Genomic DNA, 24,845 nt, shown 5'->3' with positions numbered 1-24,845 from the left:
TTGTGAAAATGTGCAAAAACTTGCAAAAACTCGCACGAAGCTCGCTGCCCGACGACCTATACTAACCTTAACTATTCGAGGTCAATGCCTAACCTTAACCATGCAATTTGTGTGTTAATTTCTAGCCACCAACCTTTTCTGTTTTCCATTGTCAACCATTTCCCCACTGTGTGGAAGCTGCTTCTGGATGCTACGCTGACGTTAGCAGCTCTGTGCATCTCTTTATTGGACTTAAGGAAGTTTAAACTCCAGCAACCCTCAGCCAACGTTGCACAACGTTCATGTATGTAGCCATCAAATGAATATTAAAGACCCTTTTACAAGTTTCTCGTTTTGAAAAGAGTCAGTTGGAAACCCAAAAAAATTCAGAGAGATGACCTTTTCAACCAATTCATGGAGCAAATGTTTTATATAGCCATCTACAGTTATAGAATCCAGCAACAGTTGTCACCAGCTAGGAATGAGGAGCCTGCTTTTGTCTACCTCTGTGTGAGATAAAAAGATTGTTTCATTGTTTCAAAAATTACGAAGAATTTCAATTGGTAACTCTTCTCCCGTTATTATTGTAAACTGTGTGTCGTGCCGTACCATGCCGTGCCGGGCCGTGCCGTGCGGGAACGGAGAGCTTGACAAGTGTAGTAACAACAGTGACTAATGGGAGCACACTCAGTTGATGTAATGTGTTAACAGCTGACAAAAGACGGATATAAAATCAGTTTAAAAAACAATGTTGACACAGGTTTCCCCCCTCAGGGTGTGATGTTTTACTCACTACTCACTCAGGTGTGGACTCAGCAAAACAGGACCCACCTGAGAATAATAACCAAATCAAAACAAGTTGTTACAAACACCACAGCCAGCCGGGCAGCATTACACTAAAAATAACTACAACCAGACTGCAGGTCAAACACCACAAAAAAAACAACTTAAAATGTTTACTTAAATAATTACTTTTACATTATTGACACAAAGACGAGTTGTAAATAGTATTGCCAAGCATCTGCAGAGTAACAGAGGTGCTGCTGGTCTGGGTGCTGCTGTGGGTGCTCCGTCTCTCTCTCGGCAGCCCGTCTGTCACTTTGCTCCATTCACATCCACACAATAGCGGGAACAAAACAGCACTTTGTCGCCTACTGCTAAGACCATTAGACGCAGGCCGCCAAGAGCCGAGGACGCAAGTGTAGCGTGTGTAACTCAATCAATCTGATCTCTGTTGCTTGTCTGTCTGAAATACCAACACCACCCCCTTCCTCCTCCCCTCCTATTACACATGAGCGCTGTAGCAAAACAAAGGGGTTAAGTGCTTCACAGCTCGTAACTCCTCTTCCTCCAGCGGACTCTTTTTACAGTTTGGTCTACGAGCCTTAAACCAGGCCTGGGTCACGTAGTAGGAGTTCAAATTAAGAATTATTTACAGGCAGTGTGCTCAGGATGCTTGTTCCGACAATATAAAAACATTATATTCCCCAAATAGTGCTTTGCTTTTTCTGGATTTCTGGAATAATCTCTCGACTATCTTTGTGATGAAACCATTGAGCCAGGGCTGCAACTAACAATCGTTTTCGTTACCAATTAATCTGCAGATTATTTTCTCACTTAATAGTAAAAAGAAAAAATAATAAATGTTCATCAGAATTTCCCTGAGCCCAAGAGGATGTCTTCAAATTGCTTGTTTTGTCCAAACAAAAGTCCAAGAACTCAAAAATATTTATCTTATTTATATTTAAATTTCAGCAAATATAAATATAAATATAAAAGCAGTACATTTGGGGCATATTTGCTTGAAAAAAATAACTTAAAAATCAATTATCAAAATTGTTGCCATTCTAGATTTATCAATTAGTCCATACAATGTTGGCAAATAATTAAAGATACATTATTAAATTTATTTTTCACATCCAAAACCCAAACATTTACCATTAAATCAGAGAAAAAACATGCAAATTCTCACATTTAAAAGGCAGGAACCAGAGAATGTTTGGCATTTTTGCTTGATGAATGAGTTACAGATAAATCCACCATCAAACTTCTTGTTGATTAATAAATCAATTGACTAATAGTGTCTGCAGTCACACAGAAGACTCCCATGTATTGTCCTATCTTGTGACTAAGCCATCTGTTACTCCAAGCAGACCTAAAACACAAGAATTTGAACTATTATATTACAGCAACGTCTGCTCCAAAACAACCACATTTGGTCTGATGTTTACCAAAAAAAAATTCTTCTTTGGATTTTGATCCTCTTTTGCCCCACTGGCTTACCAAGGAGCTGAGACAAGCTCAGTCAGTATAGTGGGATGTTTTGGGGGAAATACAGCTCTGAAGTCTGCACACATTCCTGGACACACACAGCCAAAGCTACTGGGAGCTGACCCTGGATCAGACTTGACCTGACTGAACCTCACTGCCTAATTCACTGGGCAGTAAAAACACAAAACTGTGTAATCTTTTGCTATATAACAAAGAGCATACAGTAAAGGAGCATGCACGCACACTACACAGTAATTGTTCTCCCAGGAGGACACACCACCAGGGCTCTCTGTTATCTGACACTCAGACCATGTGTGTTTCTGTCTGAGCGAAGCATATATGTGTGTGTGTGCTTTAATGCTTTAAAAACACAGTAGACTTTGCCTTTACATGTCCTCACCTTAAAGGAATGAACTTAAATATATGTTACACAATATACTGTACGGTTGCTTCAATTGCTACAGTCTCTGCACACACGAACATACTGTCTGTCACACACAAACATTAGCAGCTGCAAACAGATGGTGGAGCCAGGCGGCCAGACAGCGTGTTTCTAACAAGCGCATCTGCTTCTTCACTTTCCAACTCTCTTTATTTTCCTCTCTCTCTCTTCCTCTAGCTCCATCTTTTGAGACAAAGACAGACACACACACACACATACATGCACACGTTCTCTCTACTACATGAGAGCACAGCGACGGTCACAAACACACAGAGCAGAGTGTTCGCACAGAGGTGACATCCAGACAGTGAAGGAGCCTCGTCTGTAGCTTGACACGCTCTCTCCTTCTCAGTCTCCCTCTCTATCTCCATCACACATACACACACTTCTGCACAGACCAAGGGGTTCAACTGGGAGGTGGAAATCATAAAAGCGTTGCTGAAAGTAAAACTAAATTCAGAAATTTAAAACTTGTATGTATAACAGAGCAACATATCCTCGTACAACGGTTCGTATGATATCTTACAAAAGGTTATTCCTCGTTTTTTCGTGAGTTTCCTACGAATGTCTGGCAACACTTGATGCTCTAGTCTTTTCAAAATAAACACCCGTCTTCACAGGAAACAACTTGGGTTAGCTTTAAGCAACAAAACTACATAGTTAGGTTTAGGAAAAGATCGTGGTTTGGGTTAGAATAACTACGGAAGTGGTAACTTAAGTACTGAAGTTACAGGACTAATATATCAACGCTGTCTTCTGGTTTCACGTGGAGTATGAACACCGGTCTCCTAGGCGAAAGTCTGGTGTTTTCTGACCCATCCATCCACCGTGACCTCTTACCTACCCGGCATTTGTCGCTCTTTATACTTCCTAGGTCACAATTACATGGATTACCTATGAATTGATTTTGTGGGATATATATATACGAATCACAGTGCATTACATTTCATAGGTATAGCTACGAATGTCTTTGAGAACAGCCCGAACAGAGAGCAGAACATTGTTTTGTGTTCATTTAGCAGCTGAGTTTAAGGACATTTCATTCTTCTATGAATAACTGCTACCATCAGCCGATGCAACATCACGTCCTATTTGGAAATGGCATGCATTTAGGATTGGTGTTAAAACATCCACCATATCTTCCACTTACAGGCGATAATTTAGCCTGAAATGCTGAATCAAGGCTTTGTGCATGCCTTGTGTATTGCAAATTCCATGTACCATCCTGTGCCATAAGAGGTATCTGAGTGCTGGGCAGGATGGAGTTCAAACATTTTTGCAAATAACTCTCAAGGTGCGTGTCATGCATCCGGATATATTGCAGACACGGCTACTTTCTTTTACAAATTTTTCAACTTCAATGCTTTGTAGTTACTGTTACTGGAGGAGACATGATGGTATGTGCAAAGACAAAAATCATAAAAAATCTCCAAAACCTAAAAAGATGCTGCTTTTAGAAAACATAATACTTTTGCTTATCAGCTGCAGACTATGAGTTTTGGAGGACTGAACCACTTGTGCTCCATAAAAAGGTAAACAATATGATTTTCTAGCTCCACGCTATTGATAGTAAATGTCTGACATCACACCTAAATATCATAAAACCAAAGTAACTGCAGGAAAACAATAGAAACGTGTTGATGTGCTGCAGCCCTGCGCCACAGTTGACAGTAATAGATAGGGAATGCCCAGTGTTTCAGGCTGGCATAACCATCTAAACACTGTCAATGGAACATGAAGAGGGGGAGGATCAAAGAGGGAGCAGCCTAACACTGACCAGAGACCGGTTTTCCAAACCCAACAATGACGTAGCGCTGCCGACTCATCCTGTGGCAGTGAAATCTGGGGATTGATGACAAGGAGGCAGGGAGAGTTGGGAGATATGATTGAGAGGAAGAGTGCATTGTGTGTGTGTGTGTGTGTACACATGTGTGAGTGTAAAGATAAGTGAGGATATGGGGAAAGGGGCAGAAAGGGAAGAAGAGGTGTGACACCGGTGTTTCTCAGGCTCTTATCATGTTGGTACAGTTGGTCAGGACGGATGGGAGCGACAGCGAGGCTGATAGCGGTGGCTCTCTACCTCAACAACAGAAACACAGGACCATCAACCGTAGGCCACCACGTCTGCTCCAGCCAAACCACGGTGCTGTTCACATTTTCCATGCCCCCTCCTCCTGGGAACCACATCACACCATACACACAAACACAACTCCGCACACACACATGCTCAATCACCAAAAAGCCACCGAGTGTTTTCTCACAGCGGAGGCACACCAACACTAACAGGGACCTCAATAGAGTTTACAGGCCTATGAAAGCAGCGACACTTTGCTACTGCTGCTGACATCCGGCCGTATCCAACACACATAATGGCTGCGAGGAAAGGAAAATTCACACATTTTAAACTTGACATCAAATGGAAAATGTGTCTGTTAGGAGAAAAGAGAAGTGGGCTAAACACTTCCTCACAAAATACCCTAATAAATATGTGTGTTTTCTGCTGATCAGACGGAGAGGGGTCTGAGGAGGGTGAGGGGGGGCGGGGCCAGCAGTGATTGACAGCTTGCCCGCAGCACCTGGAGGGTGGCGGAGTGTGGGAGAGTTGGGCAGGTCGCAGCACGCTCTCTGCTCTGTTGTTGTCTGCCGGGCTGCCAGAGAGCACCGCGCTTACACAACTCTGACAAAAGCATCTCTGCGAGTCTGAATACACTCACCACACACACACGTTACTGATCCACAGTCACATACATAAACCACGCTCGCACAATATTGTATTTAATAATATCACATATTATATTAGACTTTTTTTATAAACATGTTTTTAATTACTGCCTTCCTAAAACGCAGATTAATATTCTATTTATATTAATGACTATTTGTTTCAATAGAAAGAGAAATAATTGCATTTAGGTTTGTAACTTATAATAACAGCAATTCATTTGTTGATTATAAAATGTCAGAAAATTATGACAGATCACAATTTCCTACAGCCAGAGGCTACATCTTCAAGTTGCTTGTTTTGTCCGACCAACAGTCAGAAACCTAAATATATTTAATTTACAAAGATGAAAGCAGAAAATCCTCACATTTTGAGAAGCTGGAACCACCTAGTTTTTGGCTCTTTTGCTTGATAAATGACTCTAATGGTTAATTAATTATCAAATTTGTTGTTGATTAATTCCTTTGTGTAAATAAAGTGATTAATGGACTAATCATTTCAAGACTTTTTCTTAACAAATGATCAGACCAATTTATCGATTATCAAAATAGTTGGTGACTAATTTAATAGTTGAAAACTAATCAATTAATCGTTGCAGCTCTAGATTAAAGCATATCTGCTAACCTGCAAAACCATGTTAAATAGACAGAATTAGGGTTTCTATCTATAACACTAAAAAAATGTTGCCGTTTCTCATTAATTCAGACAGCTATACTTTGCATCACAACAACTTGATATTGTTATTCTATCAGGAATGCATTCAAATTAAGAAAGAGGTCAAAGGTCACGGCCTATTCTCTGCAGAATAACAAGAGAACCACAAATGTTGTTGTTTTATCCTGTTCATTTCTTCTCCTTCAGTTAAACTTCTACGACAATAACAACAATAGCTTTTTCTCCCTCCCTCTCGTCCTGTGCTACAGCGCGAGCACTTGACCAAAATTACAGGTATGTTCGCCCCACATAGCAATCAAATGGCCTTTACACTCAAATGACCACTGGCTACACAAACAATAGCCACTTTTACTTTTACGTTATGCAGTAAACACCTATTATAATCGTACCGTGCTGAATGTAAACAAAACAAGCCTCTGGGACTTGGTGTTAACATTTCAGGAGCACATAGGAACTTTTCCTTTTGTTTTCAAGGACATGGAGGGCAACATAAACATAATAAACATATATTAGATATGTAACCCCTCTGCCATGTGTGTCAAGACTTAAAAAAGCCTCACCATGCAGGTGATGCGGAGCATGAATGAAGGCGGTACCTACAACTCTGACTTCTTGGTCCTTTAAATCCTCCACCAGTGTTTTAAAAGTGGTGTGTACTCCCAAGCCACTTGCTCTGGCACCATATAATTTACACAGCATGCCTTTGAGCTTATAAAGACAGCCAGATGTGTATATGTGTATGTGTGTACGGCCTACGCCTCCTGCAGCTATGCTATATTTGCCTTTTTACAGAACTCTCCCCTTTTTTTTACAGTAATGGTTGTAGTCCAAGGTGCATGTCCAAACACATCTTTTACATACTCTCTCACACAAACATGCATGCACGGTGCACACACACACACACAGGGTGTGAGCAGGGCAAACAAATGATGATAATGTCATCATCTGCAAGCTCATTTATTAACCCATCATGTAAAAACTGCAATCACATTGGTTTACTACCACATTTCAAAACAAAACTGTAACTTGCACACTTTCATTTCATTCTCACTGTGCAATATCGTTTTCCACTTGTGCAATTTTGTTAATAGTCTGTTTATTGTCAATATTGTATATACTAATTTTATACTTCCTTCTATCTAAATGGTTCAGATTTTGTAATACTTTGTTTAGCTCTTTTTTTAACTGTGTTAGTTGATGCATCTTGTTTTTTGCACTATCCCCTTTGCTGCTGTACACCGCAAATGTCCCCACTGCCCCCACAGTATGTCATTGCACACTTTGCTATTGTATATAGTATGTTATTATTGTTGTTATATTTTGCTAGTAGTCTGGTATATTTATAGTGTATTCTAATATATTCTTCATATTGTGTATACTATAGATACTATCTCTGTGGATTGCCTGGATAACCTGCTGCTGTAACACAAGAATTTCCCAATTTGGGATCAATAAAGTACATCTATCTATCTATCTTTGAGATGGATGCATGTGCAGCTCTCAGTCTCTATGTCTTGTTTCTACCTGGATGACTCTATGCATTGCCCACTAAAAAAAAAAATCACAGTCAACTCTGTTAATGCAGGTTGTTTTCAGTGTACAATTGTCATTTTTTAGGTATAATAACAAAGTGCATGTGCCCATTTTGCTTCCCCAAAGGATGCCCAAACTGGATCCTATAAGGTCAAGGTGGGGGGGTCCTGCAGAAGGCTCCATATTTTGTATATTAATATAACTTCACCTCATTAACTGAAAGTTTGGGGCTGTTCTGCACACTTTGCTATTGTATCTAGTATGTTATTATTGTTGTTATATTATGCTAGTAGTCTGGTATATTTATAGTGTATTCTAATATATTCTTCATATTGTATATACTATAGATACTATCTCTGTGGATTGCCTGGATAACCTGCTGCTGTAACACAAGAATTTGGGATCAATAAAATACATCTATCTATCTATCTATCTTTGAGATGGATGTATGTGCAGCTCTCAGTGTCTTGTTTCTACCTGGATGACTCCATGCATTACCCACTAGGTTGTTTTCAGTGTATAATTGTCATTTCTAGGTATAATAACAAAGTGCATGTGCCATTTTGCCTCCCCAAAGATGTCCAAACTGGATCCTATAAGGATGGGGGGGGGGGGGGGGGGGGGTCCTGCAGAGGGCTCCATATTTAGTATATTAATATAACTCATTAAGTGAATGTTTGGGGCTGTTCTGGTTAGAGGTGTAACATCACACTGTTTTCCAGTTACCTACAAGTTCTCCACACCAAACCCCAACAGTAGTCTCACCAAGAGGAGAGGAGGATTGGGGTCTCAGTCTGTATTTTAATGCATGTTTATGTGGAGGAGGAGGAGGAGGAGGACAGGGTGGGGGCTTAGCATGAGAATATTTGGGATCCCCTGTCTGCCCTACGTGGCCCAGCCATTTGGCCTACATTAACACAGCTAAAGGAGTTTTTCCTCTAAACTAGAGAGGACTGGAAACAACCAAGAACATACATAGTAGCAAAAACTCTCCTTTTTTTTTTTGCAACAACTCACCCTCAGTCCTTTTGCTACATTCCGTGGAGAAAACTCCTCTTTCCTTTTTATCCTCGACGTTCGTTGAACCTCACAGCAAACACATAATCCCCATATGGTCTTCTGGATAAACTCCCATGTAGGAAAACAAAATCTCGAGAGACTCTTGAATCATGCGAGCGCAACTTTCAGAACAAAAAAAACTCAGTCCTTGTCTTTGCTTCAACTCCAAAAGTGTTTTAGTTTTTTCCACAGAGCACAAAAGTGATTAAAACATTTAGAAAAAGTTGTCCAAGTCGACCGTGGTTTAGCTCCGACGGGGTCTTCTTCTGGAGCAGGGACTCTGGTAATGTTTATAGTAGTGGTCCCTCTAGTGAGTCTAGTCCAATGGAGGCGTTCAGGACAGGGGGGAGAGAGGAGCACATGCTGCGTTCAAAAGCAGCAGAAAATATTGTAAATCTCGTGTTTTTAGTTTAAGGAGGTGTTTAAAGCAATGGTTCGGGGCCCTTACAGAGGGTCACAAGAGAAACCCCAAGAGGTCAAGAGATGATTAAAGGATGGTGAGGTAGAAAATACATATTTCTGCTGCACCAAATTATGTAATTGTATTTTCAGACTTTTCTTTGTTTCATTGTGAATTATTGTTTTTTTAAAGATTTTTTGGGCTTTTGCCTTTATTTGATATAGTATAATAGTGATAGTATAGCCGTGACCGAAAGAACTAGATCGCGGGTACAAGCAGCCGAAATGGATTTTCTCAGGAGGGTGGCTGGCGTCTCCCTTAGAGATAGGGTGAGAAGCTCAGTCATCCGTGAGGGACTCGGAGTAGAGACGCTGCTCCTTTGCGTTGAAAGGAGCCAGCTGAGGTGGTTCGGGCATCTGGTGAGGATGCCCACTGGGCGCCTCCCTAGGGAGGTGTTCCAGGCACGACCATCTGGGAGGAGGCCAAGGGGAAGACCCAGGACTAGGTGGAGAGATTATATCTCCACACTGGCCTGGGAACACCTCGGATCCCCCCGTCAGAGCTGGTTAATGTGGCCCGGGAAAGGGAAGTTTGGGGTCCCCTGCTGGAGCTGTTGCCCCCGTGGCCCCACCCTGGATAAGCGGTTGAAGATGAGTGAGTGAGTGAGTGAGTGAGTGAGTATAGCCATAGCAGGAGGAGAGAGAGGGGATGACATGTAGCAAAGCAGGTCAGATGTGAACCCGGAACGCTGCCTTAGTACATGGGCACCTGCTCTACCAGGTGAGCTACCGGGGCACCCGTCACTGAATAATTTTAGCTAGGGATGCACAATATGGATTTTTTTCAGCTGATACCGATAACTGATAATTACCTGCTTCTGCCGGCCGATCATTTTTGATTTTTTGTATTTTAAAAAAAGTAGTTTATGCACACGTGAGGGTAAGACAATGATGTCTTACCCTCACGTGTGCATAAACTACTTTTTTAATTTGTTTTAATTTTTGTAATTTTTGTTTTATCTTTTAAATTTTTTAGACAATAATTTATCTGCTATATTTCATTATCGGAATAATACTTAATTATATAAATTTCACATTATCAGACGATAATTTATCGGGCCCGATATATATCGTGCATCCCTATTTTTTTAGCCTACCTTTACAATTTTTTTTAAATATACTAAAACAAGGAAAATCACATGCTACACAACCGATGAGAAGTTATTGCAAAGTTTTGTTTTACGACATCACAAGCCAAAAGGGTTGGAGCCCCTCGTGGGATTTGATGTGCAAGAGGAGAACAGCTGATGGTGAAAGTGGTTAAATTAATTACACAGCAACTTTCTTAAAGTAATAGTTTGACATTTTGGGAAGTATTTGCTTTCATTTTTACACTGTGGTTTAATTATGTATTTATTAGTGGACTTTACAGGTGGTGGTACGTGGATTTTGTTTCCTTTGACAGAGCCAGGCTAGCTTTTCATATTTAGTATACAGACATGAATGAGAGTAGTATTGATGTTCTCATCTAACTCTCAGCAAGCAAGTGAGTAAGTGTGTTTCCCAAAACCTAAACTATGAATTTAATATATTTTTTTCCCTCTGTTGCACTATTACACAGTAGCAAAACATAACTCCATGCTGCTTATTGGTCAAAAGAAAGCAACTTTAAAATAAAAAAAGCTAGTGAAAAATATGTGACTCCTCCCACCCAGCTCATCACCTGTTTGACCTGCTGCCCTCTGGCAGGCGCTACAGGTCTATGAAAACCCGCACCTCCAGACTCTCGAATAGTTTCTTTCCCTGGGCCATACGAACACTGAACAAACAATAAATCTGTGCAATATTAATATACTGAATGTAAAATACATTTGTCTGTGCAATATCGTTGATGCAATATACACCTCAAGTGCAACTACCTTTGTTTACATTTATTTATTTATTACATCTACCCTACCTGTTTTACAAGTATAATTACCTCTGTTTGCATTACATCTATTTTTATATTTTATACTCTAGTGTAACACTTTCTTTATATTTATTTATTACATCTACTTTACCTGTTTTATTTGCTTTATAACTGTGTGTTTTACCTGTTATATGTTTTTAGTCTTGTCAGTATTTGTTTTAAAGCACTGACCAGAAGTGGCAAACTGTGAATCTCGTTGTATTTAATACAATGACAATAAAGCTTTCTATTCTATTCTATTCTATTCTATTCTATTCTATTCTATGTATCCATGTTGATTTTCCCCACTAAAATATTTTTTTCAAAATTTGAGAAAACCCAGCCCTGGTGTGGACCGTGAAGGCATCACTGTGTGTCCAGATGCCTCCGGAGCTCCGCCCCCTCCACTGTGACATCAGACCGGAGGAATGTGAGGAATGCTGGGCTCCTGGGAGAAGTCCTCCTGGTTTAATGGTTTTCCAGGGGCCACAGAGGTGACTAAACGTGGAACAAAGGAGGTCCCCTCACATATTTATGTCCCCCCTTTTTGCCTTTTGGCTGGGGATGAGTTACAGCCTCGGTGGGGTCATTTATTTGCATAGACTTTACATTTTTACAACATGTATAGGCTTTAGAAGGCACACAATATATTATTTCACACAATATATAGTATATTTTGATATAAGAGCAAGCAAGACACATAGACTTCTATGTGAACTTATAGTAGGTTGTGAAATACATACAAAATAAATACATAAATACATCTTATGTGATATGTGGATTAAGAACAGGACCATATATTGCTTGTTAAACCCCCAAATAATGCCCTTTTCTGATTTGTATTTTATTTTTTATTAAATATAAATAGACAGTGCTTAATTTACAGTGCAATTGCAATATGTTAATTATATAAAGTTTTCCATTTGTGCATGAAAAACATTATTTAAAAGATAGGAAGAGGAAAATGTATATATATTTTGTTAATACATGTATGTATATTTTGTTAATATTTTGTATTAAACAAACAAAAAAAAGAAACAAAAACAGTAACAATAGATAGAAAACAAACAAAACACATGTGTATTAATATGCACATACAGTGTGACCATACCAGACATAAACAGCAGTAAATAGATCATTCTGATTTGTATTTTAACATGTATTTATTTAATTAGTTAACTGTTCAGTTATGCTTTATGTACATGTTATAAGCCTACATATTATCTCCTCTACGTATCCCACTACCTCCCTTCATCCCTACGATTTTTAAAAGCCTTCTCCACATTACAAATAATTCAAGTGCAAATTAAAAAAACTCAGTTTTTCTTTGTTTTTCTGGTCAAACTTAAATATGTTCAGTTCAACAAATATCTTAACAAGCCTTTAAATGGCCAGTGTGTAGCATTTAGGGGGATCTATTGGCAGAAATTGAATATAGGCTAATATAGTCTTCATATTATTATATTTAAATACACATTATATACAATATTTTATATCATATGTACAGTATATTTGTAAATATTTTATCAATTTTATTCCATACATTTTGGATTCTTTTGTACATGGGCTTCTAGGCCTATCTACTATATCAAGTACATGTGGCCACGTGCACATGTATGCGTGAAGGGGTGATGTGTAGGCTACATTATGAAATGTTGGGTGTCACTTTTGACCAAAAAAAATGTTGTTCATTTTGACTTGAGTCTTAATAAATGTAGTAGTTGAATATGACTTATTATCTTTAACACCCTTTTTTTCCCCATATCTCATAGAATATTTGGTGTACAAAGATAATTTTGGTATTGACATAAAGCTGAGACTTTCCTCTTTACATATATACAGAAATGATGGAGGGGTCAGATATTAATAAGTAGCCTATGTTTTCTTTAGTGAATAATCACCTGCAAATAAGAATGTTTTTTTTTACCTTAGCATACGTTTTCGCATTTTTGTCTCGGCCACCGTAGTTCTCCTACACACTTGGCACGAGGGAGAAGTTTCAGTTGGTTGCAATCTGCATCCTCAGTAGATGCCACCAAATCCTACACACTGCACCTTTAACAACCCATCACATCTGATTGACCTCTGTGTCCCAGTGGTGCCTTCATCCCTGTGGTAGTTGTAGTAGTATAACATGATATTTTATACATATGGTCATATATACTTGTGTTTTTGTTGTTGTAATGATTTGATGTTTCTATTTCCATACCGCTACCTTAAACCACCTTAAACAAGTAATCTCATTTAAGCAAAATGTTATTTAATATGCTCCTGCAATGTACTGTCACCCACTTGCTGTTATGCTGTTATGAGCCCTTGTGAGTGGAGTCCATAGTGATCTCATTATACCCTTTTTCAAAGCAAACTCTATAAATACCACAGCAAATGAGTAATCCCTGTATCCTGCAGGGAGATCACAGGAACACTTAATGGTGCCACAGGAGAGTGAAAAATACAAGTTTATTAAACAGGTATTAAAGTGATCTTCTGTTTGGGATGAGTGTGGTGTTCAATAAGAGAAAAAGTAAAGGGCTATATATAACTTATTGTGGTCTTCTGAAGTTACTCTTCAGTTCTTATTTAGCTTGATAAGTTGGAAACAACATTGTGGAAAATAGGCCTACACATACTTAACAACCAACATAATTTATGTATGTATTTGCATGATGATTAGTGTAAAGGATAAAGCATTAAGTGAAAAATAACAATTCAACTCTCAGCAGCAGAATAACCTCTGCCTTATTTGTGACCAAATTGCAGCCTCTTGTGGCTAAAATGTAACTTACAGCAGCTGGACAAGAAAACCAACATGTCAGTCAGTATATCACTCAATAATTACTATAAGTAGCACTTAAAAACATGTGTTTACAAAGTTCAGAAAAGAGTCAAACCAGATAAAAAATAGTTTCCATAACAAAAACTTAAAAACTAATATATTAATTGTATGTCTTATACTAAAGTAATTGTAGTACAAAAGATACAAGTATTTTTCCCAGACTTATAAACTTCTCAGGCAGGTCGTCTGTGAGCCAAATGGTTAATCACCTTTATTTTTAAACCTAGACAAAACTAATATCTGATGATGCATGTGCTCTGTACTGCACTCTGACTCCGTGTAGTCCTCTGCATCCTCCACACAGCAGTGCTCCACCGCTGTCTATCACTGAGAGAGCCTGTTGCTTTAAAGGGGACTTATCATGCTTTCGATTTTGTATTTTCGTTTTTTTACAAGAACAGGTTTATACGCCTTAATGTTAAAAAAAATAAACTATTACTATTATACTATTATTCTTCTCATACTGTCCGTCTGAATATAAATGTATTCATCCTCTGTCTGAAACATTACGTTTTAGCGCCCGTCTCTTTAAGAAAACCCTCCAGAAAAAGCTCAGTCTGCTCTGATTGGCTTGCGAAAGAAATATTATGCACCTTTTGCAGGTAGTTCTCAAGCCGTGGTTGGAGCTACTCAGATGGGGGTATATTCTAGTGGACATATCATGAAAAACTCACTTTTTCCGTGTGCTCATATATCTGGGTATCTTGAGTATTCCCCTTTCTAGGTCACATACATTTCCAATATATACAGCAGCTTAGATTTATATTTGACAGTGATATGTACATGTTACCAAAAAAAACAACTGTATATTGAAACAATAAATTATCAAAAATATAGTGTCATTTAACTCAGGAGTTCTCAGCCTTTGAGAAAAAATAAACTGGGCTGTAAATATGTGTTATGCCACTGTCAGCTGTAGTGACCAAAATAAATATTCTGCTTACCCTCATCCATCATTGTCATAATTCCTCACCACACGCTTTGAAGCTTTTACTGGCGCAGGGTTGTCTCCCACATCACCTGAGGCAGGTTGAACTTACTGAGCTGGCGCAGGAAGTCGTCTCCACAGTTTCAAGAGCGTCCAGCTCTTAAAACTGTCAAGACGACTTCCTGCCCTTTCAGGAGTTTGACAGGCAGGTCTCCTGAGGTGCAGTCGTTGGTGTAGAGAAAGAAGATGGGGAGAGCATACATCCCAGGGGGGGGCGCCGGGGCTGATGGTCCGGGTGCTGGATGGGATTTTTTTCCCCAGTCTCACCTACTGCCTCCGGTCCGAGGCTTGAACAGTGAGCTGGGTGAGTTTGGAGCGTAGGATGTCTGGGATGATTCAACGCCAAGATGAAACAGTATCCTTGCATATGTCCCTGGAGAGATAAAGTGTTTGTGCAGCCCCACATTGACTGTATCATCCACTGACCTGTTTGCCCGGTAGGCAAACTGCAGAAGGTCCAGCAGGGGTCATGTGATGTCCTTCAAGTGGGTCAACACCAGTCTCTCGAAGGATTTCATGACCACAGACGTCAAGGCGACAGGCCTGTAGTCATTTAAACAAGTGATGGAGGGTTTCTTGGAGACTGGGATGATTCTGTAAGAGCCAACACATCCTCTTCACAGGTCCTGAGAGCACATAGGGGGTCAGAGTTAGAGGTGAGAGGGTGGCAGAGGGTGTAAGTGGTTGTTTTAAGTCTGGTCCCATTTCCTGCTGACCCAAAAATCACGGCTGACCCTGACTCATCAATCACACATGGAGAACTTAATCAGAGCAGGCAAAGATACCAATTCATACACCGTCAGAGGCCTCTGGAACATTACAAACATCACATTTTCAGAAAGGATTTTTTTTTTTACCTTTTGTCCAATAATAAACTCAGATTTCTGATGTAAAGTTGAACATTTAGCATGGGGGTCTATGGGAATTGACTCCCCTTTGGAGCCAACCTAAGTGTCCCTTGGAGGAACTGCAGTTTTTGGCACTCCTTTCAGCACCGGAGGTTGCCGATTGGTCTCAACTCTGACCAGCGGTTGTGCCTGAGATCAAAGAGAAACAACATGTTTTTTATTTTCTATTTTAGGAATGTTGGAAACAGGCAGAGGACTGTGCTTCCTGAGGTATCATGTGGGAGATGCTAAAACACTGGCATCGCTGTTATGAGACTTTCAGTCCTTTTACCCGGGTGGCATCGTGTTCTGCTTCACTGACATTGCGGTGGGTTTGAGACACTCAATAGGGCACAAGAGGTTCTTCCTTGCGTATATGTCTACATTTATAGTGGGCATCACCCTATAAAGCATGATTACAATGTTTTGGATGATTGGATCACTGGCAGCTGCAGCAAGATGATGTGTTGATGTGACATATAGTCTAGGGGTCTAGAGGGATGAAGATCCATTTATTGTGTTTTATTTGCTTTCTTGGTTAGCTTATTGTTATTGCCAAAGTTATTGTGCACTCTATTATATTGCAGTGTCAGTTATTGCACACTGTGGAAAGTCTATCCGGTCTATTTTCTATCCGGTTGGTTTTTTTTTGATAATCTTTTCTTAGCAATTTAACCCTGTCTGCGCCATTGGTCTAAAGGCCCTGACACACAAAGCCGACTGTCAGACAGTTTGGGGCTGTCGGTGAGCGTCTGTCGGTCTAGTTTTTGCGGTGTATCCAGCACCGTCGGCTCTAGTCTGCCCGTGCCAGAGGCTTTTTGGCCGATTTAGCACGTTGAATCGACGGCGGAGCTCATCTGTGAGAGAAATCACTATGATTGGCTATTCAGCTTCAGCGAATCACTGCACAAGAAGAGAAACAAAAGTGAGGAAAGCAAGCCAACGAATAAAGTCACCACAGGCGCCGCTTTGTTTCATGTACGTATCATAACAACAGAACGCAACTAACGGCTAACTGGCCGTCGGCTGTAGTCTTTGCAGTGCGTTCAAGTGCAACTTGTCGGCCAAGACATAGGCGACGTGAGGCGACACAACAGTCAGCCTTCATCGCTGCTAGTCCTTTGATGTCGGACTGGTGTGTCTGGGCCTTGAGGCTCCATACCAGCAGACGGCGGTCTGTATTCGTCATTCAAAAAGGGAAACCTGGCCTGCGGATATACAAGCTGTTGTTATGATATGTAGGAAAACTTCAGACATGGGGCCGACTAGAGGGACACCGCAAAAACTAGGCCGACAGACACTCACCGATGGGCCCAAACTGTCCGACGGCCGACCGCCAGCTTGGTGTGTCAGGGCCTTTTGGCAAGACTCACAGCTAGACAAATTTGGTTTCCCTGCTTTGTATTTTCAACTTGAGAAATACTTATGAGGAAGAGCTGTGTAAATAAACCTGACGTGACTAAGACCCGTCACTATGGGTTAAAATGCCAGCACAGACTGTTTTGATTTAAGAAACTGTTTCTAAAAACCTGTAAAGAATGATAAAAGACAGTTAAGCTGGAAAAACAAGTAAGGGATGATGAATTGAAAGTAAAACCACAAATTATGCTATGTTGACATACCAGGTACAGCTCATGACATTCACTGCATTTATCTTTTTCATTGTGTGATAATAACATTCTACTTTGTCAAAGGGAACCGGGAGTTAACGTCTATATCCTTCAGCATTAATCAACATCTGCAACATTAAAACTTCAGCATCACTTGGACAGATGTTAGTCTGCATCCTGTTTTCTTTGTTGGTTTATTAAAAGGATTTCATGTGGAGCCATTATGTTTTGTCAGCACATTTCTGTGTGCTGTCTCGTTTACTTTTTGGTCAGATGTATCCTAGGTCGGCTTGTTGTTTCTGTCAGTTCAGACATGATTGTGATAAACAGTTAGTTGATCTAAATTCACATGACCCAACATAATATCTCCAGCTGAACTCTCCTTGATGCATCAATACACCTATAAATGGGCCACACATGCCACTAATAGCTGTGGGTTAAAAGTGTAATGTCACTGATTAGCGTCTCCTCTCTGACATCAGTGTTTTGTTTGAATGAAAATCTAAAGACATCCTGGGGATTTTTTTTTTTTTTTTTTTTTTTCTCGTCTAATAAAAGTATAAATAAACATGTTATGTTTCCTCCCTGTACATCTATGTATTCTCTGGGCCTATGGACTAAAAATAATACTCATTCCTACTTAATGGAAAAATGTATGGACATTGTGGGGATGCGGAAGCTCACAGACTACCCCATAAGGACACTTGACCCTGCTATGCTATGTTTAATCTAAAGATGCATGCAGCTCTTAATGACATATTGTTGGAGACCAAAGATATAAATCAATATCCACACTTCTTTTGCTCATAAGAAGGCTCCCAGGTTCACTGTGTGTCGGTTGTTTAAATATGATCTTATCAACTGCAAATGTGTTGAGAATTTGCATATTACAGTAAGATGATGTAAGATATGTCTTCCATCATTAATTTAACTAATCATGGGGTCTCTTCACAAAGAGAGGATCTAGGTCAACATCTGGTTTTTAAACATTATTAGGGTCTTCTGCACCTGGGCCCCCTCCAGCCTCGACTGCGGCAGAGCGGAAAATACTTGCAACATACAGTAATCTAGCAAACTTTTAACCTGTTGCATGCAGTGAGAGAGCTGAAAAAAAGGGAGGAAGATGAATCACAAGTGTTAAAAGAATTAGCTGAACTTAGTTTTAAAGCAATCAAGAGAGAGAAATGACAAAGGATTAGAGAATATCAAGTAAAATTGACATTTATGAGTCAAATTTAAAGTAAAATCATAATCTTCCTGTCACACTAAAAATGTGACACCTTTCTAACACTATAGACTAGATCAGTGGTTCCCAGTCTGGGATCCGGGCCCCCTTTATGTGGGCCCCAAAGATAAAAGGTTGAGGTTGTTAAAATTAGATTTGCTCATGAATAACTAAAAGGATAATAACACACTTCCACATACCATCCATTATCTGTAGCCGCTTATCCCATTCAAGGTTGCGCAAGGGGCTGGAGCTGATCCCAGCTGACATTGGGCGAAGGCGGGAACACCCTGGACAGATCACCAGACTATTACAGGGCTGACACATAGAGACAGACAACCATTCATGCTCACATTCACTCCTACCGGCAAATTAGAGTCAACAATTAACCTAACCTGCATGTCTTTTGTATTGTGGGAGGAAGCCGAAGAACCCGGAGGAAACCCATCACGCTAACACTGGGAGATCATGCAAACTCCACACAGAAGGGCCCAAAGCCAGGTTTGAACCTGCGACTTGCTGTGAGGCGACAGTGCTAACCACTGCACCACCGTGCCACCTAATAACATAAGATGAAATATGCACCGATCAGCCATAACATTAGGACAGCATGAGCACCCTGACTGGTCTGCGGCTACACAGCCCAATACGCAACAAACTGCGATGCACTGTGTGTTCTGATACCTTTCTATCGGAACCAGCATTAACTTTTTCAGCAATTTGAGCTGCAGTAGCTCTTCTATTGGATCGGCACAACACAGGCCAGCCTTCTCCCTTGTAAAAGTCGCTCACATCCTTACGCTTGCCCATTTTTTCTGCTTCCAACACAAAGTTCAAAATGTTCACTTGCTGTCTAATCTATCCCACCCACTGCCAGGTGCTATGGTAACGAGATAATCAATGTTATTCACTTCAGTTGTCAGTGGTCTTAATGTTATGGCTGATCGGTGTATTTTTTTGCTACTCAGTAGCAAAATGTAACGAAATATTCTGCTTCAATCCATATTTGTTGGCGTTTAGCCTTTCAAAAACAACATTTTCACTAAACCTATTTGCTCTCCCGCTTGACGCACACAAAGGGAAGCCCACACCTGTATTAACAGGGCGGTCTAGCAGCAATCTAACCACACCATAAATTACATTAATTAACCACATATAACAAAAAATCGATTTCACTATTATCATATTATACATCTGCAGTCGCTTGGCGAATCAGTCAAGACATCATCACTTCATTAATGATGACAAAACTGACGAGTTCTATTCATTAAAGAAAGATGATTTAATTAAAAAAAAAGGACTAACTCATTAAATACAATCAATCACTTTATTCAAACTGAGGATTCTGTTCGATGATTTGTAATTTCAGGGGGGGGGCTCAGCTTTTCTTAGATAAATGGAGGGAGGGCTTCAAGGAAAAAGGGTTGGAACCACTGGATTAGATGAATGGATTCATAGACTACATAGATAGATACATTTTATAAACTAGAATACTAGTGTACACATCTACAACTCTGTGTTACCTGTTTGCTTGGTGTGTGTGTGTGTGTGTGATGAAGCAGCGTCCATCAGTTTGCCCAAGGCTTCCTGGCTTAAAGCCAGAGCAGCGCTTCTCTGAAGCTCATGTTTTGGGATTTGACGGTGTGGGAAAAGTTCATCCTGAGACTCATAAACTTGCAGGCATTTTGTTAAGCTTTGCTGATATAAACCAGCTTGCGCCACAGTAAATGGACACTTTTGAAACCACACATCTCTCTCTTTGTTTTGTTCTTTCATCCACACTAAGCCAGAGTTTCCCCGCCCACAATAACTCACCTTTTTCTAAAATGCTCTTCCGAGGTCATAACGTTAAAAACAGCTTCCTCACACACTGAAAATGGAGCTTTTCACAATCTGACATTTTTCAACCTTTTGCAGTAAACAAGCCCTTTCACTTGAATTGTGTCTTTGAACCTTGGCCTCTTCTTCCTACGACATAAGGGAGGAATCAAGGCAACAGACATTAGCCAGAAGGGACATTCCACCTCACTCGGGCAATATTTCGAAGTGACGTCTGCCGTACAGACCCAGGTTGTATAACCTGACACTGAGCTTGAGATTGCTTAAGGATTGGTCTAGATAATGAGAAAAGCAATTCACATAAACTCTGTAATTGGCTTGTAAAAGGTTACAGGTACAGTAAGTCTATTTATTTCAAGCTTAGATGGTTTATTATGGGACTAACAGCCTAAATAGTCTATCATACTCTGCAGCTTTGGGGGGGAAATAATTGGACTCTCTAGGGCTGAGCTGAGATGCACTTGGAAAGGAACAGAGGACATCACAAATAGAAGATGCCTGGCTGGCTAATGACTAAACAGTAAAAAGGTGGTGGCGTGGTGTCTTCATGATTCATTTATTATGTAAATCACAAATGCCAAACAACTCCAAAATGGAACAAAACATGTATACGTCATCTGACATATAAATGGATCGAATGTATTCACACCAGGACTGTTATTTATTTATCTCTTTTTTGCTCTGTTATCACAGTTTACAGCCACAGTGAGCACTAACGTGAGGGTTACAAATGTCCAAGAGGACTGTGTGATGTCTGAGGAGACAGGAGGACGTCGTCATGTGTGACCTCAATCAACTTACTGGTATTGACCTTATTGGTAAACCTATAGATATCAAAGGGTGCTGATGTCACACAATTATGGTCAGTATTGTTGCCAAAATAATGAGCCAATATATTCTTATGATTGGATATTCATATTCATTCATTCAAATGTATCACATTGTCCATGTAAAGGCACGTCAACGGACATTATACAAAATATAAAACAAAATGAACCCATAGTACCATGGTTATACCCATAATGCCCCACTCTGATCATGTAACCCGTTACACTCTACATCAAATAAAAGCTTTTTAATCTTTTTTTAGTGATGAATTTATGACCGAAAAATATGAAATAAACTTCTCATTGAAACATGTGTGAGACGGTTACACTCACATGTGGTTTACAGCTGTGTCATGGTGCATTCAGAGGCCCTGTTTTTGACAGGAAGTTGCAATATGTTTGGGGTTCAAGAGGTTCAGCATGTTGCCAGGCAATAGACATGTTCAATCATGTTGAAGGCCTTTGTGTGTTTATATATTTATTTATGTGTTTGTCGTTGGGTTTTTTCTTTTTGCATTTTCAGTGTCACGCTTGGGAACTCTCAGAAACGCCCACGGTCTTTGGCAGATTCTCTGACGATGTGAATAACCCATGAGCGGTATTCACAGAGCTGCTTGTATGGACTCTTGAGCACAGTAAACACAACCCCACTTAAAGGAACATAAGAGTAGGCTACTCTGGAGCCCAATCCCAGTGTCCACCACCCCTAAACAAGGACATATTTCATGTTTTATATGTTACTGATGTTATGTCATTTTCCAAAACATCATTCACAGACAAAGAAATGTACATTTTAAATGACATATAGCATATTAAGACAAATACTGTCTCAATAGTTGCCTTGTTTTGAACATCAACATTTACTGTTTACTTGTCTTCTCCATCTCAAAGGCTGGTTGAGATAATATCATTCTTTTTGCCTTTGCAGTCTCTAAAACCTCTGCAGATTGATGAGATAATAATACTTGTGTACATGGCAGTTGGTTAAATGGCAGAGTCAGTGATTCACACCCTGTGCAGCCTTGTCCGGGGGTTGCATTATCATCATTAAGCGGTGGAAGTAAGCAACATCAACAGGGGGATGAATTACGCATGCTGTTGGAATGCATCATCTCCAATTTGTTTTTTTTTACCTTTATTTATCCATCGAAGAGGTGGCTTAGCATGCATGCTCTTTTTGTTTTGCATCCATATCCAGAAATGACTGAAATGTACATACAGGAGCAGAACATAGACCACCTGCAGAGGAAGGACACATGGAGGTTAGGTGGGTTAAATCTATAGAGGCACTTGTTGCTGAGGGAGAAGAGAGAATGACTCCCACTTCAGACTTAAATAGTGTTCTCATTATTGTTTTAACCATCTGTACTGATATATAAGATCTTTTTTTATCATCATGCATTTCTTATGCATTTTAGTTTGTTTTCAACCATTAGGATTGACCAGGCGTCCATGCTGGTACTGGTAACCCGATTTGTTCAGGTCCTATGCCCTGACCAATGGGCTATCCCAGCCCACTCTCATTGCCAGGGCGTCAAATACCGAGGCTTTGTCATGGCCGTCGGCGTGTGATACTGCTGCACAAGGCACACTTTAGCGCCATTATGAGACGCACCGGGCTTTCCATTAATTACAATTAATGGAAAGCCCATTAAACCCATCCGTAGCAATAATTAACACTCAGAGAAAGTGTTCCAGGAGTGTGGTGACATAGTTTAAAGAGCGGAAAGACGCTGTATAGGCGAGAGGGAGGGGAGGTGGATGGGTCCAGCAACACAGGGCTTTCATCCAGGAGGGTCTCTGTAGATACAGACACCACCACACACTTCTAGTGGGTCATAAGTGATGATTGAGAGGGATTCTTTTTGTATGAGTCTATATTGTTTTTTGCGTAGTGTACCTTTAAAGGGACTATTTGTAACTTTCAGAAATGCTTGTTAACAGCGACACCTGTGGCCGTGAAATCAACGAAAGTCAGCGTTGAGCTCGCGCTTGCTCGCTCTAAATAGACATGGACGAGCATCGCTCAAAACAGTGAGGCGACACACGTCAGCTAAAACCACAATATCACTCTATATTTCACCTGCTTGGCAGTAATGTTAGCTGACCAGACGAAGGTCTCTCCATGAATCACTGTTGATACTGTGTTGGCTTTTCCTGCCTCAGCGCAGGCTCAGGCAGCGGGGCTCCTCAACGAGTTACGTTATCGCCTCCCGACCGCAGCCGGCAGCCGAAGACACCGGCACCCGGTCGGTAACGAGACAACAACGTAACACGTGGAGGAGCCCCGTCACTTCACAAGACACGGGAAACCTCTGTTGGTCTGGAGGAGCTGCAGCATTTATTTCTGCACAAACGTCCCCTGTACATTCACTAGATATTCTCAGAGCTAAACTAACTCTTCTGCAGTGTGGAGTGAGCGCGCGTTCACGTCTAGTAGAGGTGGAGCGAGTACGCGAGAACGCGCGCTCTGTCTGAGTGAAGGTAAGGAGGCAGTGGAGACGAGGCTCCGGCCACACGCGAGAGTGCATGCGCGAACACGCATGTGTGCCGACCCGCTACATTTATGCGCTTAAAAAGTTACAAACAGTCCCTTTAATGTGGAGTTTCATTACTTTATTACTCTGTGGCGGCAGTAGCTCAGTCCATAGCGACTTGGCTTGGGAACCGGTGCACTTGAGCACGGCACCAAACCCCCAACTGCTTAGGGCACCTGTCATGGGCAGCCCCCTCGCTCTCCATGGCATGTAGGTCCTGTTTGTGCATGTCTGTGTATTTAGGGACTGTGTAGGAGGTCACAGTTTTTAAAGAATGTAGACTCACTTTCAAGGGGTATTTGAATGGATTATAGTTTTCAGAGGAGAGCATTAACTTGATATATTCTTTACACGAACTTTGGAGGACATACCAGTTGAAACTAGACAGTGTATTTATACATTCATTTGCCCCAACATTTTTGGAAAACACCATTTGTTCTCATAAATTCAACAATATATTTTAAGCCTCGGAGACAGTCATGTGTTGTTAAACCAGATGAATAGACCTTGTGTCCTTTTGAAGAACTGCTTTAAGTTATAATACGGAACAGATGGAATGTGAACAAGGCGTCTCTTCATAACGCCACCCTGAAGGCATTTGTTTTCTAACTTAACAATGTTGTCATTTCAAAATGAGCACCTTTTAGACACAGCGCTATCTCATGATTCTGCGATGCTTTCTTTTTCTATTGTGTTAGAGCTTGGCTAGAACACATTTGACTTCCTGGAAGATAATAAAATAAAATACTCCGGATTCTGAGCAAGTTTTTCAACAACAAAGTATTTTATAAACATAAATGGTCATTTATTTCATGTTAGTAATCTTTTTCTATTTTTTCTTTCCGTTTTGCTTGCTGTTTTTATATGACATCATTATTAAATTTGTCTTTTATTTTGGTATATGTACTTGGCCTCTTTTTTACCAATATATATACATTATTTTGCATGACATAGATCATCTTTATTGTTCAAAGAGGACAGTTGTTTCCACAACCTGCCCATACTTGTGTCTCACATAAAAACATACAAAGAAAATGTGGTCACATATGCACATATATACTGTACATTAAA

General features: G+C 40.3%; 1 protein-coding gene across 1 annotated transcript in view; it reads right to left on the bottom strand.

Annotated features, from left to right (window-relative positions):
• LOC119477265 (tyrosine-protein phosphatase non-receptor type 14-like) overlaps positions 1-9,007 on the bottom strand; it is a 44,823-nt gene extending 35,816 nt beyond the window's left edge. Inside the window, exon 1 of the mRNA XM_037751255.1 lies at positions 8,637-9,007. The gene's annotated coding sequence lies outside the window, so the exon portion shown is untranslated. The remainder of the gene's footprint in view (positions 1-8,636) is intronic.
• Positions 9,008-24,845: the final 15,838 nt, after the last annotated feature.

Source organism: Sebastes umbrosus, chromosome 18 (assembly GCF_015220745.1).
Source record: "Sebastes umbrosus isolate fSebUmb1 chromosome 18, fSebUmb1.pri, whole genome shotgun sequence".
NCBI lineage: Eukaryota > Metazoa > Chordata > Actinopteri > Perciformes > Sebastidae > Sebastes > Sebastes umbrosus.
This window is presented reverse-complemented; position numbering and strand designations above follow the sequence as displayed.